Raw genomic sequence first — 17,291 nt, forward strand, 5'->3', positions numbered from 1 at the left:
TGGCACGTCGTCCAGCCCTGTCATTGGCAGCTTGGGTGTCCCTCAAAGTGGCACAGAGCTCTCGTATTGCCGCTACCATGTTGCGATTGTCCTGATGTAGGCGGCCTAGCTGGCGATTCATTGACCGCATTGCCTTGCTTTGCAGGCGCTGTTCGTGCAACATGCACTGTTCCAAGCCGGAGAACACGGTGCCTTCTCCTTCTGTTGCAGTGCTGCTCCATGGCCTTGACCTGGAAATGGCCTGTTCCCTTTGCCTTGGTGTTGGTGCGTCATGACGGGGCATGTCTGTCACACCCTGACTCCCCTCTCTCCTGTCGGTGTCATCGCCTGTTGCTGGGACTTCATCCTCAAATGGAGGCAGTGGGGGCACATGTGCGCGCTTCCTGCGCTGAATTGGCTGCTGCTCTGTCTCATCGCTGGAGTCCGCAGGGTCTGCAGGCTCCTCTCCCTCAGCGCTGTCTTCTTGTGGCATGGGGTGTGCTGTGGATGTAAAGGGGACTATATGAGTTTGTGTTACTGTCTGCATGTGGCACTCAATAAAGTTACAAATCTTTGACGGCTAACCTCTGACACATTTCTATTCAATGATCCCCAAAACACATATGTTGCATTTACTTGTGATGGTGTCATGGACACACAGTCAGACACAGTACTACGAGTACCATGATGCATTGCTGGGTGTGCTGTAAGACCTGGGCTGGATTGGCATGTTGGGAGTTAACTATGCGCATTTGGGGGAGTGTGCAAGGGATGGGGAGGAGTGCAGGGTGATTTGGCATGCATCTTACCTTGTCTGCTGGATGAGGGGTCGGAGCTGTCGATTGCAGCCACACCACCAACGCTCTCAGGCAGGAGGGTTGACTCCACGAGCTCCTCATGGGGGGTTGGCTGCTCTGCAGTGGATGGTCCTCCTCCAGTCTGAGTGGCATCCTTGAGTCTGGCTGCCACCCTCTCCTTGGACCTCTGGCGCATATCATACCACCGCTTGCGCAGCTCCTCGATGGTGCGTGTGGTGACTCCAACAGCATTCACCTTGCTCTGTATTTCCAGCCAGATTTTCCTCTTCCTGGCCTCTGGGACTTTGAGTGCCTTCTTCCCAAACAGGAGCTCATGGCTGCAGACCATCTCCTCAATGAGGACCTCCTGCTCCTTTTCTGAAAACTTGTGCTTTCTCTTTCTTTTTTCTGCATCTTTGCCCTGCTGGTTTTGTTTGGGATCCATTGCTGGTTGCTGTCTCCAGGAAAGCCTCCTCACACTCCACAAGCAGCCTCTGGGTGTGGCTCAGGTGAGCAGGTGCAGGCAATCACTACAGTTTCCTGTTTGTGATGTCATCAGCCTGCACCAGGCTTGCAGATTCCCGTTTTTGCGATTTCTTATTTAGCGAATTTCGCTATTAAGAAATCGCAATACGGGATTCTGCGAATTATTTGCGATTTTTAAGGAATCGCAAATGATTAGCGATTTATTTTTTACATCCCGTTTAGCGAATCTGATTTTGCGAATCGCAAAATCTCGCAATTTGAGATTCGCTAAAGGGGAGTTTGATACATATGCCCCCAAGTGCCTTCTGTGAATACCAAAATGAGTAAGTGCCTTCTGTGAATACCAAAATGGTAGTAAGTTTAGGATTTTGTCTTAAGTTAGTTCTGTGAATCGTGCCCGGAGGGTTTCTTGCCTGTTTTATGTGCAGTATGCAAAATATTGTAGAGACCTGCTGGAAGTCCAAACTTATTTAGCACAGAGTGGAGGGGCAAAGGTGCAGAAGTGGACCCTGGTGGCGGGAGGACATTGCAAGGAGTTTCCATGACCTATGGAGGGAATACCCTAGGAATGGAGAGAGGTCAAGGTAATAAACCAGGAACTAGCATAAGTGCCCTAAAGAAGGTTACCCAACACGGGTATATGCTATTGAACACCAGGTCTGCTTGCAAACATGCGCAGGACATCTATGAGCTTCTGGATGTAGATAAACCACTATGTCTCATGCTTACTGAGACATGGTGGGGCGACTCTTCTAACCCTGATGTCGTCCTGGCAATCCCGCCCGAATACAACATCTTCAGAAAGGATAGAGCCATCGGTAGGGGAGGCGGAGTGGTCCGGAAAGGAACTCCTTGCGAGATCCTGCCAGCTATTGACATTCGTGGCTCGGAAAGCCTAGCCTTTTCTATCACTCTGTCGCCCCACCAATCCTTTAAGGGATTGCTTGTTTACAGACCGCCTGGCTCCCCCGGCACCTTCTTTGAAGATCTGGATATGGTGCTGGTGGAGCTGGCCCTGAAAGCCGAACATTTCATCGTGGCTGGCGATTTCAACTTCCGGATGGATGATTCATCCGACCCGGCGGCCGCCAAACTTTCGGAGGCACTGACCCCGCTGGGGCTCATCCCCTATTTTCAGGAGCCTACGCATGAGAAGGGGCATACCCTCGACCAGGTCTTTTCGTCTGTCCCTCTCGAGGGTATTGAGATCATTCCTGTCTTATGGTCTGACCACTTCCTTGCAAAATTTGTGATCAAGGGCATAGTTAAATCTGTGGCTATCCCGGTACATCATCAGGGTCGTGTCTATAGGCCTTTCCATTGTGTTACCCTGGAGATGCTGGCCCAGGCAGCTGAGGCACATCCCTGTCTTCTTTCAGGTGATCTAGACAGGGATCCGCAGACCTTGCATGATTGGCTACTGGATAGGCTCAACGATCTTGCCCCGGAAGTAACATCACGCTCGACACCAAAACGGGTCTCTGCGCCTTGGTTTACCGCTGCACTGTCGGCTACGCGGCAGCAGTGCAAGGTAGCCGAAAGAGCCTGGCGGGCACAATATGACACTGTTGCCAAGTTGGCATACAAAACGGTGGTTAAGGCTTACCACCGGGACATCCGTTTAGAAAAAAAAGCTTATTTAGCCAGGAGAATTGATGCGGCTTCAAACTCTTGCAAAGAGATTTTCTCTATTGTGAGAGAATTCACCTCATCTTGGTCTAACGCCTCGGACCAAAAACCATCTGGCACCTGGGCCACGGACCTTGCTGATTTTTTTACGAGCAAGATCCTACGCATTCAGGAGTCATTCCTGGCACCAGTGTCTGCCGGCCAGACTGAACCTGACATCACCATACTGCCACAGGCCGGGCCAGGGGCGACGTTGAGTGTGTTTCCCTCCATCTCTGCTCCGGACTCCCTGGCTCTTATGGGCAATTTAAAATCGGGTTCTCCTCTTGACCCATGCCCTGCTAAATTTTTGGCGAAAGTGGCGGAGGTGATCAACCCGTTGGCTAATCCGCTTTTAAATCTTTCGCTGAGGCTCGGTGTGGTCCCGCAGTCCTGGAAGCAGGCGATGGTGATTCCATTGCTCAAAAAATCTGGTTTGGATCCGAAGGCCCCGGTTAATTATAGGCCCATCTCTCTGCTGCCGGCCCTTACGAAGATTCTGGAAAAGCACGTCCAAGGCGTGCTTTCCAACTTTCTTGAATCTAATGGGATCCTGCACGCCACCCAATCGGGCTTTCGTCCCCACCACAGTACTGAGACTGCGCTCCTGGAGGTCTCGGAAACCATTAAAGGGGTTCTGGACTCCGGGGGCAAAGTCATGCTGGTGATGTTAGATCTGTCGGCGGCATTCGACACCGTTCCCCATGTTGGTCTTCTCGCTAGACTTTTCGAGATAGGCCTACGGGGGACGGTGCTCGACTGGTTTTCTTCTTTTCTAGCCGGCCGCCGGCAGTCGATCTGGGCCCCGCCGGATTCCGCCGTGATGCCGCCTCTGGGAGTCGGGGTCCCTCAGGGCTCTATTTTAAGCCCGACCCTCTTTAACATCATTATGACCCCATTGGCGGCGTTGGTGGAGTCGCATGGTGCCCAGATCGTATCCTATGCGGACGACACCCAGCTCCTCTTCTCTTGTAAGAGAGGAGGCGACTTTGATGGGGAGAGCATTCGGGATTGCCTTGGGGCTGTTTTTCATTGGTTCCATCTAAACAGCCTTAAGTGCAATTCCGACAAGTCCGAAGTACTTTTCTTTGGGTGTGATACAGAACCAGACTGGCAGACCTGGTGGCCACGGGATATGTTCCCTCCGTCCTGTTCCTCTCAGGTTGCTAAGAATCTGGGGGTGAAGATGGATAACAGGCTTACCTTGAAATCCCAGATCCTGGGGGTGTCGGGCATTTGCTTTGGCGTCCTCAGGATGCTGCGGAGGTTTCTTCCTCTGTTATCCGTGGAACACAGGACGCTGACTGTCCAGGCTCTGATCGGGTCCAGGTTGGATTATTCCAACGCTCTCTACCTGGGCCTCCCAGAGTACTTGTTGCAGCGGCTTCAAGTGGTACAGAATGCCGCTGCAAGGGCAATTTTTGGCCTTAGCAGGCGATCCAGGGCCTCGGGCCTGCTGGCAACTTTACACTGGCTTCCTATTCGCAAGAGGATCGCTTTTAAGGCGCTGACCTTGGCCTATAAAGCTCTTCACAAGGAGGGAGCCAAGTACCTCCAAAAGAGACTGGTTTTTTACCATCCAACCAGGTCTCTGAGGTCGGAAGCCCTGCATTTTGCTGTTGTCCCCCGGGTAAAGAAAGCGCGCCTCGGAGGCCGCTCGTTTGGATTGCTGGCTTCTCTGCTGTGGAACTCTTTACCACTGGCCCTGCGGGGAGCCATCAGCCTTTTAGCTTTTAGGAAAGGCCTTAAAACTTGGTTGTTTACTCAGTAGCTGGTTCTCCGTGAATCTCTGGCCCAGTCTTCTGTTAGTTTTATTTGGTGTTATGTTTTTTATGTTGCAGTATTATCTCTTTCTCCATTAAAGCGCCGGGACACTCTTTTTGAGTAGCCGTGCGCTATAGAAATGAATAAATAACATAACATAACACAACAGACCTCCCGGAAAGCATGAGCAAAATTAGCATCAAGCAACTTGTCACCGCCCATACCCACATCTCAGGACACATGCTCGACCCCATTTTCATGTCAAGTGAATCTCAAATTTTTCCTTTGTGGCCGAGCCTTCACTGAAGCTCACACACACTGATGTCAGTGACCCGGTACCATGGGATGCTTAAAGCATGGAGGCCTTCCGGGAGCTCAAAGATTTACATTGCAATGCATTCAATCTTAGATATAAGAACAGGGGACAAGGTATTAGGTGAACTAACAGAAGAATTAACAGTTATAAGAGGAGCCGAAGGCAAAGGAGATTGATGTTCAGGAAACGGAGGCAAAGACGTCGGTGGTGGAAGAGGTGGGGGTGGCACTACTGGAAGGGGCAAATGCGGAAGAGCCGGAGCAGGCGGAGGCGCAACTAATGGCTGAACAGGTTGTAACAATGGGGGTGCAGTAGCACCTTGTACATAGGGAGGAGGCAATCTGAATAAGTGAGACATCAAAGGGTCTTCCTCCGGATCCTTACTTTTATCAGCAGGGGAAATAGGCAACACCGGATAGCATTTATCGATCGCCATACGATGCTATCTCTCTGAAATTTCTGTTGCATTATCAATCTCATTATCTTTAAACTGCTGGGCAGCCTGTATAATCGTCATACTTTGTGTTTTCTTATCTCGTTTTGCCTGTTTAATTTCTTTCTGTTTGGCTTCCTTACGCCAGAGGCGGAAAGAGTCAAACATTGCCAGCCGGGCTTTTCTTTTAAACAAAATTGCTTCCAAATTATCTAATATGTCAGGCTCAAAGCTACCATTCTGTGGCCACTGTAGAACACCATTGTTCTTTGTGTATCGGATCCATGGTTCATTAAAGGCAATGGGGCCAACACCATGTTCTCCAGGCGGGAATCCCTTTCACAACCAAAACAACAAAACGTTCTAAACTTACTCAGACCAGGAATCGTTATTTCACTGGACTGTTCACAAACATCAAGGGGTTAAATCAAATAATATAGCACAAACGTACTCACCCCTCGGCTTCGGCTTTTGCAATAGCCGAATCAAAGACCCAAATCAAAACAAAATAGTGGGAGCTACCCACCAATACTTAAATAAGTGTCTTCTTACGCCAAAAGAGGCCTGTCTAACGTCACGCGATACCATACATCACCAAAAGGGGCCAAAGCAAGGCGGCAGTCAGGGCAGCAGTCGTCAGCAGCCGTCAGGAAGGAGAAACCGCGCTGAAAAAGACCTTCGGACCACTTCGACATACAGGGGTCGCTTGACGTGGTTCGCGATTCCTCCAGAATTTTCTTGCGGGGTTCCTCATGATCCTCGGGCAAGAACTGCTACCTCTGAAGCCGCCTCACAGAGGGCACCAATTGAAGAACCAGGGCCTTATGGGCCTGGCGGCGCAGGGCATGCCTTAATCTTCTGAGTTCACCTGCTTTGTTGAACAGAGACACAGGACATTCTGTTGAGCATAGAAGATCAGGTTAATTAGCTGCAGCTAAGTACAGTTGTCCCAGAAGTACACTCAGTATGTTCTTAGGAGACTGCCACTTTACTCCGTGGCGCACAATCTTTTATAGCACATAGATTCACCAAGAACACTCCCAATGCATACATGGTTATCCAATGAGAAGAGTTTGAAAACAAGATATAACCAATGAGAAAATTTTGAAAACAAGATATCAAGTAACCCAAATAAACCTCTCTTCCAACTGTTTTTGTCACCCCTCCCCACAAGTTAATCAGTGGTAGTGTCTACAACTCAACTTGCAGGTGGCAGGACATATTTGTATGCTTTGGAGTTGTGAAATGAGAGAATACAAGTAGAGAATAGCGAAGGCCAGAAGATAAGATAAAGTCAGGAAAGAATGGTGTGAACCGACAGACAGTTGAGACAGGGTTTAGTCAAACCAGATGAGGATTAGTGGACTCAGCCAGTCCCTGACATCAGTCTCGTAAACAGAGGCAGAAGGTTATTTGACACGTCGCAGTAAGATCAGCAGAAAAACTTTGTTCATTGTGCTGCCTGAGTGAGGGCAACACAAAATGGCGGTGGAACACACAAAACAAAATGGTGGCTGAATACAAGCGAGATCGAAAATCAAATTTCCTCAGCTCGTTGAATGGTGGCTTGTCACAGCCCCTTGCCTTTCAGTCTGACACAATCAGTGCTGGAGAGGACTGGTCCGAAAAGCGGATCACTTCCCAGCTGGGAAATGGATCCAAAATGCTACAATTGTGAACAGCTTCGCTTTCCCAAACTGGAATGGCATGGTGAGCAAAAAACAATGGATTTAGGCCCAGATCTCTGTACTGGGGTGAATGTATGACATTGTTCTGCATTCTGTCCATCAACTGTTGTTTTTGCATTTGTCACCCCGAGTGGGACGGGTATGCTCAGACGTGAGTCCCGTGCTCTCCATGCCACTGGAATCAAGCGATCCTGGCTGAAGAGGGGTGAAACCCCGAAACCGGTTCTAGGATGCTTGGTTCCAGTCCAGGGAGGACCTGGCTTGGCAGTTCGGGCTGGACTGTTCCCATGAGGCACAGGGTCAAGACTGATTTGTGTATGGCTGGGTTCAAACTGGAATGGCATGGTGAGCAAAAAAACGATGGATTTAGGCCCGGATCTCTGTTCTGGGGTGAATGTATGACATTGTTCTGCATTCTGTCCATCAACTGTTGTTTTTGAATTTGTCATCCTGGATGCCAGGCAGATGGTGAGGATCCTGGGCGGTACAGGAGGCCTCAACAGAAGTGGGCGGATAGAGTTGAACCCTCCACGAGAGGAATATGGCAGACTCTGCCTTTCTCAGCGGCGGAAGCAGAGGCCAGCGGGCCCTGGGAAGAGACCAGACACCATCGGAGTGTGTGATGAGCAGACAGCACCCCTGAACCTGCATCATACATTGCACACAATGGAAGAGTCTGGCGAGGTGCACGGAGTGATGCCGATGGGGAGGCCATCATTCACCTTCCTAAAGTAAAGGGATAGGGGCAGTGCGTGCCTCTTGTGTGGTGCCAGGGGGGACTGAAGACGGCCCGTGAGGCCTAAACTGTACTGCTGCAGTGATTCCTGCTTGGGGGGATCAGGTGAAGCCCTGGACTCCGGTATCGGCTAGAACAAGGGAGCTGAGGAGTGTGTCTGGGAGCCCCCCGGGCAAGGTAGTACCTGAAGATCTTCCAGAGGATCACGGTGGACTAGAGCCGAGGAACACTATGGTGATTGGCTTTCTGCCTGATTAAATAAGAGGTTCAGTGAATCCAGTGCGTGGGACAGCTGCTGGGGGTTTCAGGCCTACTTGGGCCCCGTGCAGGTGAGGATGAAGGGTCATCCCGCAAAGCCGATGCAACAAAATACCCTGGACAAGTATGCGTCTAGGACGTCCATGGCTGGAACACTGACCCAGGGGTAGGAGACAGTGGCCCCTAGAGGAGAGCTGCAACAAGAGGGGATCCCTCCCTGCATTCAATAATGGCTGCCCTGCAGGAGTTACAGGGCTCCATTGCGCCTTTAGAAACCACACTAGATGCTGTGACTGTGGATATCAATCTGCTCTGGGCTGACTTTCACAAAATCTCAAAAAAGTGGCAGTGGCGGAGACACACATAAATGGACTGCTCTCAACAACGAAACGCCTGGACTGCACTCAACGACAAAACGCCTGGAAGAACAAATACAGAACTTGACAAAACAAAGCACGGCATTATCTGCCAGCCTGGAGGACCAGGAGGGGCAAGCGAGCCTCGGTGTTGATTTGTTCCTTGATGACTTAATCAACAGAAGCTGAAGCACCTCTCAAACTTTTTCTCAGTGCAGAGAGCGCGTTGGGCCCTCGACCAGGCACTCCTCCGTACACGATAATCACTTGCTTATTGAACTTCAGGGATCGTGATGCAATACTGCAAGCGGCACGGACACAAGGTTATCTACATCTTGATAATGCAAGATGGCTGGAAGGTGGCCGGAAATAGGGCTAATGACGACAGGAAGAAGGATCGGCTGAGGGGTCCTGGTGAGAAAACCGCAGATGGGCGGCAGGACCTGCCTTTGCCTCACGGACACGTGAGCACACCTGAGGGAAGACTAATATGAAAGGGATGGCTTGAGATGTTAAAGGGAAGTGCCATGCAGGACTGGGTAAAGGTGGGAAGGCACAGGAGGGGCAGGGGGACATCTATGTGGGAAGAATTGCCAACAAGATCTTCTGAGCGAAATATTTGATCTGTTCTGGATTGGGGTGTCTGCGTTTAAACCAAGGTTTATGGGGGGTGTTTCAAATGACAGTATTAACTACACATCATGTCTTTGACTGGGGGGCTGCAGCTCACCCACACAACAGGAGGTTTTTTTGGGGGCGACAGGCGCTCTGCAAGTTGGGGGAGTGGGTAGTTCGATGTCCACAAAGCAGGGTAGCGGAGTGAGGGAGTTAGGGGTTTTACAGTTTAGTTTATTGTTTACAAAGGCTTCACAGTACAGTGATTCTGACTCTTGCAGTGGTGAATCTGGGGAGGGGGGGCAGCCCACAAGATGTTTCCCTGGTATTATGGGAGGGAGGTTCATTCATCGGAGGTTGGTAGGGTACTCTATAAGTGATGACGTAGAAGTATCTACATAATGCTTCCCGGTAACTGAAGACATGGTCCTGGAATGTCAATGGGCTGGGGAGTGGCATCAAATGCACGCTTGTACTGCAACATTTACTTTGCCATGGCCCTGATGTGGTGCTGTTGCAAGAGACTCACCTCTGGGACCAACATTACAGAGCTTTAGATAGAATGGGATATGTACTGAAGGCAGGATATACCTCAGGTTCAAGGTGGGTGGGTATCCTGGTAAAGAAATTGTTGCCCTTCGTTTCTCAGATGGTGCAGCATGATAGTTATGGTAACTTTGTGGCCCTGAGTGGGACATGGTAGGGGACTGCTGTAAATATCTGCTCAGTCTATGTGTTGCCACGACTCCTGGGGATGACTCTCTCTGACCTGGGGGGCCTCTTGTTGAATCTTCCCCGGTATACTGCTGATAGGTGGTGATATGAACGCGGTTCTAAATATGGGACTGGATCGAACGGGTGGCACCACCAGGGGAGGAGGTGTGGGTCCCCTGGCCCAGTTTGGGTCCACAATGGGGTTGGTAGATTTAGGGCGGGAATACAACCTGGAAGGCCACTAATACACATGGACTGTCGGGTCCATCGGTGGGCCACCACGTGCCACCAAGACAAGATGCTTGGTACCTGAAAGACAGTGAGATACAGGACAAAGGACATAATTGTGCTGATTTTTACTTCAAAGAAAATCAGGGGTCGGTGGATTCAGCAGTGACCCTCTGGGATGCCTTTAAGGAAGTAATTACAGGGTGCAATCAGGCAATAACAGGGTGTTAAATGAAGGAAACCCTGCTGCAGTGTGCAGTAATTGAAAGAGAGATATTGGAAAGGTTAGTACAGGAACAAGGGGGAGACAACCAAACATCAATTGCTAGTTCGCCAACAAGACCTACAGGCCTTGGCGGAAAACCTCACAAGGAAGCATGCATTAGCAACACAACATCAAATATATGATGTGGGGGATAAAGCAGCTAAGTTATTAGCTTATTAGCATAGCTGTGAAGTCATGTCAAGGAGAGAGCATGGGCACTGGAGATCCAGGATGAACAAGGGTACACACACACCACCAAAGCAGCTTTAGCAGAGGCTTTTTTCTCCTACTATAAGGCACTGTATGCCTCCTGAATTGCCATGACAGACGCAGACTGTAAAGACTTTCCCCAAAACGTGGCCCCCCTAGTGCAGTCACAGGGAGATTGCGAGGCCCTGAAACTGGACCTGACTGAGGAGGAAATAAGAGAGCCTCAGTCGGGCAAGGTACAGGGTCCCAATGGCCTACAAGCTGAATTATACAACGGTTTAGCAAGGATGGTGGTTAAGCCCATGCTAGCAATGGTCCAGGAAGCTACCTCCACAGGGTGCCTCACCATTGATCAAAACTCGGCACTGATGATGGTCATACCTAAGGAGGGTAAACCCCCAACTGAATGTGGGTCATACAGACTGATCTCATTTCTGAATGTGGAGGTCAAATCCCTGGCAACCAGACTGCAGGGGATCCTGCCCTCTATTGTTCACCCTGACCAATCTGGTTTTATCCCCAACAGAAGCACTCATCTCAACCTGAGGTGCTTATATGGGGTGCTTCACCTCACTGGGTCAGAACGGGAGAAGCGTTAGATGCAAGAATGGCACTCGACTTGGTGGATTGGAATTACATGTTTGTGGTGCTGGAGGGACTCAGCTTTGGTCCGAAAATTTAGGGCATGGGTTAAACTGCTCTATCGTGCCCCTGTGGCCAGATTCAATGTTAACGGCACCGTGTCATGAGGCTTTGAAACCCCCGAGGGTGTGCGACGTGGTGCCTGTTGTCCCCCATGTTGTTTGTACTGGCACGTGAACCTCTGACAACATGGATTTGATGGGACCCATTATTCTGGGGTATAGCGGCATCGGGGGAGAGGAGTAACAGATCTCCCTCTATGCAGATGATGTCCTTTTGTGCATTGCAAGCCTTCCCTTCTCCATTGTCAGGGTATGCAGGTGTTTCGTATTTTTGGTGATCACTCGGGGTACACGATTACTTGGTCCTAGTCCGGGTGTACCCTCTGTCTGAGTAGGTTCCTCGCATGCCTCGGGACTGCCTGGCCCTGGTTTTTCGGGAGGGGTTCAGGTATTTAGGAATTTACATAATGTGGGACCCCTGTAATTGATTAGGAAGAACATTGAGCCAATACTAGAAAGGCTTAGAGGAGATGTGACACACTGGGGGTCCCTGCCGGTAATAATATTGGGTAGAGCAACCCTTTTTAAGCTGATGAGTCTGAGGAGACTGCTCTTTAACATGCAGAATATGCCCTGCCCAATTCCACTGACTGTGTTCAAGGGCATTGACCAGGAGGTTCACAGACTGTTGTGGAAAGGGGAGCTCCCAGGATAGCATTGGCCAAACTACAGTGAGGGGTAAACAATGGGGGACTGGTGGTCCCTGGTGTATTGAAATACTATTGGGCCTCCCAGCTCCTGGTCGTGAATAACTGGGTGTTCGCTGACCACTACCGCCAGGTATACAGGGTGAACAGAGCAGCCATGAGTCGGGCGGGTGTGGGTGGGCTCCTGTTCAGTTCAACAGGGGACAGTTGCTGGACACGTCATACACAACAATGACCAGGGTAGTGGTGATCGAGGTCCATCTGGACACAAAATGACAACTTCTGGCAATAAAAGGAAGCAATCAATCAATCAATCATAGCATTTGTAAAGCGCACTACATACCCGTAAGGGTCTCAAGGCACTAGGGGAGGGATGCTGCTACTGTTCGAAGAGCCAGCTCTTGAGGAGTCTCCTGAAGGTTAGAAGATCTTCGGTCTGCCGTAGGCGGATGGGAAGGGTGTTCCACGTCTTGGCGGCGAGGTGGGTGTATGATCTGCTGCCGGCGGTCACTCTTCGGATGCGGGGGATGGTGGCGAGGGCATGGTCTGCGGAGTGGAGCTGGCGGGCGGGGGTGTAGAGGCTGAGTGGTCTGTTGAGGTACGCTGGTCCAGTGTCGTGGAGGGCCTTGTGTGCGTGGGTGAGGAGCTTGAAGGTTATCCTCTTGTTGATGGGGAGCCAGTGCAGGTCTTTCAGGTGGGGTGTGATGTGGCTGTGGCGGGGGATGCCCAGGATCAGGTGAGTGGAGGCGTTCTGGATGCGTTGGAGTCATTTCAGGAGTTTGTCCGGGGCTCCTGCGTAGAGTGCGTTGCCGTAGTCCAGTCTGCTGCTGACGAGGGTCTGGGTGACCGTCCTTCTAGTTTCGGTGGGGATCCACTTGAAGATCCTGCGAAGCATACGGAAGGTGTTGAAGCAGAAGGAGGAGACGTTGTGGACCTGCTTTGTCATGGAGAGTGTGGAGAAGCAAGATTGGTCTAGGTACATGAAGAGGTATCTGAAACTGGCAGCTGGAGTTGCTAAGCGTAATATAGCAAGGGTGTGGGGGCTACTGTCACGCCGGTAGGCACTGATTGGGAGGCAGACCTACACTAGTGCCAAAGGGCGGAACACAAAGTCTATAAAGCAAGAGGATGCCTTAAAAAATGGTAAAACGTATGGGGGACATGGAGGGCATTCAGTGGGTACGTAGGGGTGATTAGAGAACTGCGGAGGGCCTTCAGGAGGAGGGGTAGTAGAGGGTAAAATGAAGGAGCTGCTCTGTTTGGCCGTAAAAGCGCTTTACCTAAGATAATCAACATTGTTTGCTCTGTTGAGGCCCATTGTATATGCATTGTTTTTCAACCATGTTACTGTCATGTGATGGGCTAAGCCTGAGTTTTGGCTTTAATAAAAATATTAATTTTTGTAAAGAGCAACTCGACGCATTTTGGGAATTAACCTTGACTCAGCTGAGGCCCAAAGATGTTTGGGGGCCACTCAGAGTGCAGGTAACTCTGTGAGAGGGAGAAGGGCCTTAGAGCCTATTCTCTGGTGAAGCTTGAGGAATTGATGATTATTGATGGCCAGCTGTGGGCTGTACCATTGAAAATCCAGGACATGTGATGCGGGGGGGTGGGGTGGGGGGGCTCATTGTTCAGCTAACTTTCTGCCTTGAATTATATTGACATGCTGTGGCCTTCATTGCCACCCACAGTTGTGGATGTGCTGGTGGGGTACTGCTTAATGTTTGAGATTTGACAATGTTCGCTATTTGCTGAATTGAGATTTTCTGTCTAACTTGATGTCCAGTTGTCTATCAATGATGATCTGTGCTCATTGTTATTCTATTCAGAATCTAATTTAAAAAAATATGTGGAAAGTGTATATTATAGCATGATAAAATACATTTCCAGTATTTCTACGCAAATAAATGAATTTCACTGAAACTGTTAGGATTCAACGGGTTGGGTAAATTCATTGCATGACCTTTCTATTAACGTTCTATTAAGGCCTTTCTGTCACTAGGATGTACGTTGATGTTAAAGGCAAAGCTAATGAGGCTGCCGGCCCTCAGGGAGCAAATAGAGATCTTGTTGACTGCTCTCTACACAAAATGAGAATCTGAAAAAGGCAATGTTTGAGCAAAAGCTAATCTGGACTCCCGAGAATGCCTGCCCTAGTTTCTGCCAGCAAAAACTGGAGCACTCATTCGGCCTTTCCTCCCCACTTTCTTTAGAAAGACAATCTTTGCACAAAGCAGCATTACCTTTTTATTATTACCTTCTGCATCCACTCTATCAAGACCAACCAATAACAGTTTTTGAAAGTAACGCAATAATGACAAAATCTGAGAACTTATGGCCACGTGCATCTGCTATCTAAATGTATTGTATCGATCGTTTACGGGTTTGCACTCATGGGACAAACACTCAGAGACAGCTACGGTTGCAGCTGTCTGAGGAAAATGCCTACAATTACGGTTTTAGTATTTGTGTTTGTATCTAGAGTACTGCGGATTCTAAAGTTTCATTAGTGGCACTGCCCTGCCAATACGTCTTTCTTAAGAGCAATCACTTTTATTCGATCCAAGTTACCACTTTATGCAGGGCACGAGTCCGGAGTACACGTGGGAGGACGGCGTCCAGCCACTTTTTTCACAGGGTGGACGTTGGGCCCACTGAAAAAGATGCTGAATTCGTCTGGCCCACTGAAAAAGATGCTGAATTCGTCCGGCATAATTCCAAACACCGGGACACACTCTGTAGCGCCTGCACGTTGTTATCGGCTTTGGATCCGCATCAACGTGCAGGCCAGACGGGGGTCTCTTATTTCTGACTCCTGCTGGGCCCATAACAAATGCCGAATTTTAGAGGTCACCAGGCCTCCTTTTGTTCGAGTCTCCTGGCTAGCAGCAGTCAGGAGCATCACAGGTAGAAGCAAATGCAGCAGAGGGGAAACCAAGGCTCACACCTTGTTAGCACTTCACACATACTTAAGAAAGGCAGCTTTTCACTTTGTTCAGGCTCTGTTTAGGAGATATGCATGCACTGTAAGAACATTACATGTGTTGATCTTTCCCAGTATTTGCACAAAATAAATAGCATTTATACAGCGCTTACTACACCTAAGCCTTCAGGATCTCACGATTTGCAAAAAAATCGCAAAATCGTCAGTTTTGTAAAAATGCAGCGATTTTTACAAAACTGCCCACGAAATTTGGACGGTTGGTGGAAAAAGTACAGTTGTCTGCAATGTCAGTATGTGTGGCTTATTGGTTAGGCCTTTGCAGGCATCAGCAGATAATCGTTACAACAATGTGAATGCTACAGCAGGTGAGATGGTGCATGCTCTATTGGCTGAGAAGTATATGCTTCGGTATCAGAGATATGTCTTTCTAATGTTTTAGGAGCTGGGGGAGGTCTATTTTTAGCAGATTTCACCCGACCTGCTGGAATGTCGGCCCCCACATATCTATTCCTGCAGGTCGCCCTCGTGGGGAACAGGGGCGGCTTCACTCCTAGAAGTAACCCCCACCCCTCAAGGTGAATCTCTGGTAGATGCCAGAAAAGCAAGATTTCGGACAGTCTGAGCATCCTGTGGGGGAGCAGGTGAAGGAGGTGTGGGGGAAGTGTGGTGCTGATGTGACAGACAGCTGACAAAACCCAGAGCGAAGAGGGACCAGCGGCAACTGCAGGCATTTAAATGAAGAACAAACTGCGAGGGACGGAAAGATGTGCAGCGTGGAGAGGGGGGGTGTGGGGTGTGGGGCTGAAAAGGAATTGCTGCGAATGAGACGTGAGGACGAGGATTAGAAGAGGAAGAGAGGGAGAGGGAGGGGGAGGAAGAGTGAGGGGACGCCAACGGGGGAGGGCAGGAGGATGTAGAGGCGAGGGGAAGAGAGATTGGAGGAGGGGGAAAGGTGAAGAGACAAGAAGGGGAGAGAAGGGTGAGATGTCAAGGAAGAGTGAAGGAGCTAGAAAGGGGAAGGTTGGAAAGAAATGGAAGGTGTGAATTGGAGAGGGTGGGAAGGAAGATAGAGATGGCAAAGGAGAGATGGGATAGAAGAATTAGGTGTGCGAAAGGAGGCCAAGGCTAAAGAGGGGAGGGAAGGGAGAGGCCTTGAGGGGGGCAGAACGAGGTTGAGATGGGGAAAAGAGGAGCGGAAGAGATGGGAGAAGAAGGAAGAAAGAGTACAAGATGTAGAGAGCGGTGAGACAGGAGAATAGAGATGCAAGGAGAATGGGTGAAAGGTTCCCTGAGCTGAAATAGAGGGGGGGGAAGCGGTGAGAGCTTGAGAGCTGAAGTAGGGGAGGGGGGGTAAAGAGGAGGGAAGAGAAGAGGAGGAGAGGTGGGGAGATGGAATATAAACAAGAGACAAAGATAGAAAAGATGGGAAGACAAAGGAGAAGTGCGGGAAGTGAATGCGCGAGAGAGACGGGAAGGAATAAGTGAAAGAATGGGAGGGAGAGAAAGATGCAGAGGGAATGGGAGCCAGAAGGTAAAGATGAGAGGGGAAGAGAACTAAGAGGACTCGAGAAAGAGTGAACGGTGTCTAGAGGGATAAAAGAGAGAGGAAGAGGAGGGACACTTGGGAGGAGGAATAAAAGGGGTAGAGGGAAATCTAAAGACGTGGGGAGAAGAAGAGAAGTTGCTGGAGCAGGGTTTTCTATTTAAACTCAAACTTCAGTTTATATTTTTATTTGTCATCATTAAAATTACTAAGAACTAATTATTAAGTATTTGTCGAGTGTTTTGACTAATCAACCTTACTAATGAAAGAATTACAGGTGGGAATGCAATTGCATGGCTTAATTAATAAGTGGACTAAGATGGTGAGCAAATTAATTAAATAAGTGTGGCTAATGTGCTATTTGTTATGTGTTTGCACTTTAAAATAATATGCTTTAATGCTTCTTTATGTTGCAAATGGCTAGATAAATACATACACATAAGGGTATTAGTGGGAATTAACACTGTATAATCAATACGATGTAGTAACGTTGTTTTGTGATTCTTTTAATTAAGATTGTCCATTTTGGCCTATTGAGAAATGGCCGACATCTACAGCCTGCATTTGAGTAGATGAAATATGAAGAGAGGCCTCGCTGAGTATGGTTGAAAACATGACCTCGGCCTCTGTCTGAGCTGAAAGTTACGAAAGGACAACAGCTCTGGGCTTGTCGCCAGATATCCTTGGAGGAGAACAATTGTCACAAATGAACATTTTGATAAACTGGCGGTGGCTTCACTATTATTCCGGAGAAGAGCATCCATGGATGTTGCGATTTTAGTTTGTGCTTCCTTTTTCCGTGTTTTTATTTTTGAGATATTCGAGAGCGGAGATTTTTCTAAATGTTGCGAGCCAACATCCTTTCCTGCTCGCTCTGCTCAACGGACGTTTAGAGCTTGTTTGTAACTTTTAATGTGTAAGTTTTGCTATAAATATTGTT

Source organism: Triturus cristatus, chromosome 2_2, assembly GCF_964204655.1.
Source record: "Triturus cristatus chromosome 2_2, aTriCri1.1, whole genome shotgun sequence".
Taxonomy (NCBI): domain Eukaryota; kingdom Metazoa; phylum Chordata; class Amphibia; order Caudata; family Salamandridae; genus Triturus; species Triturus cristatus.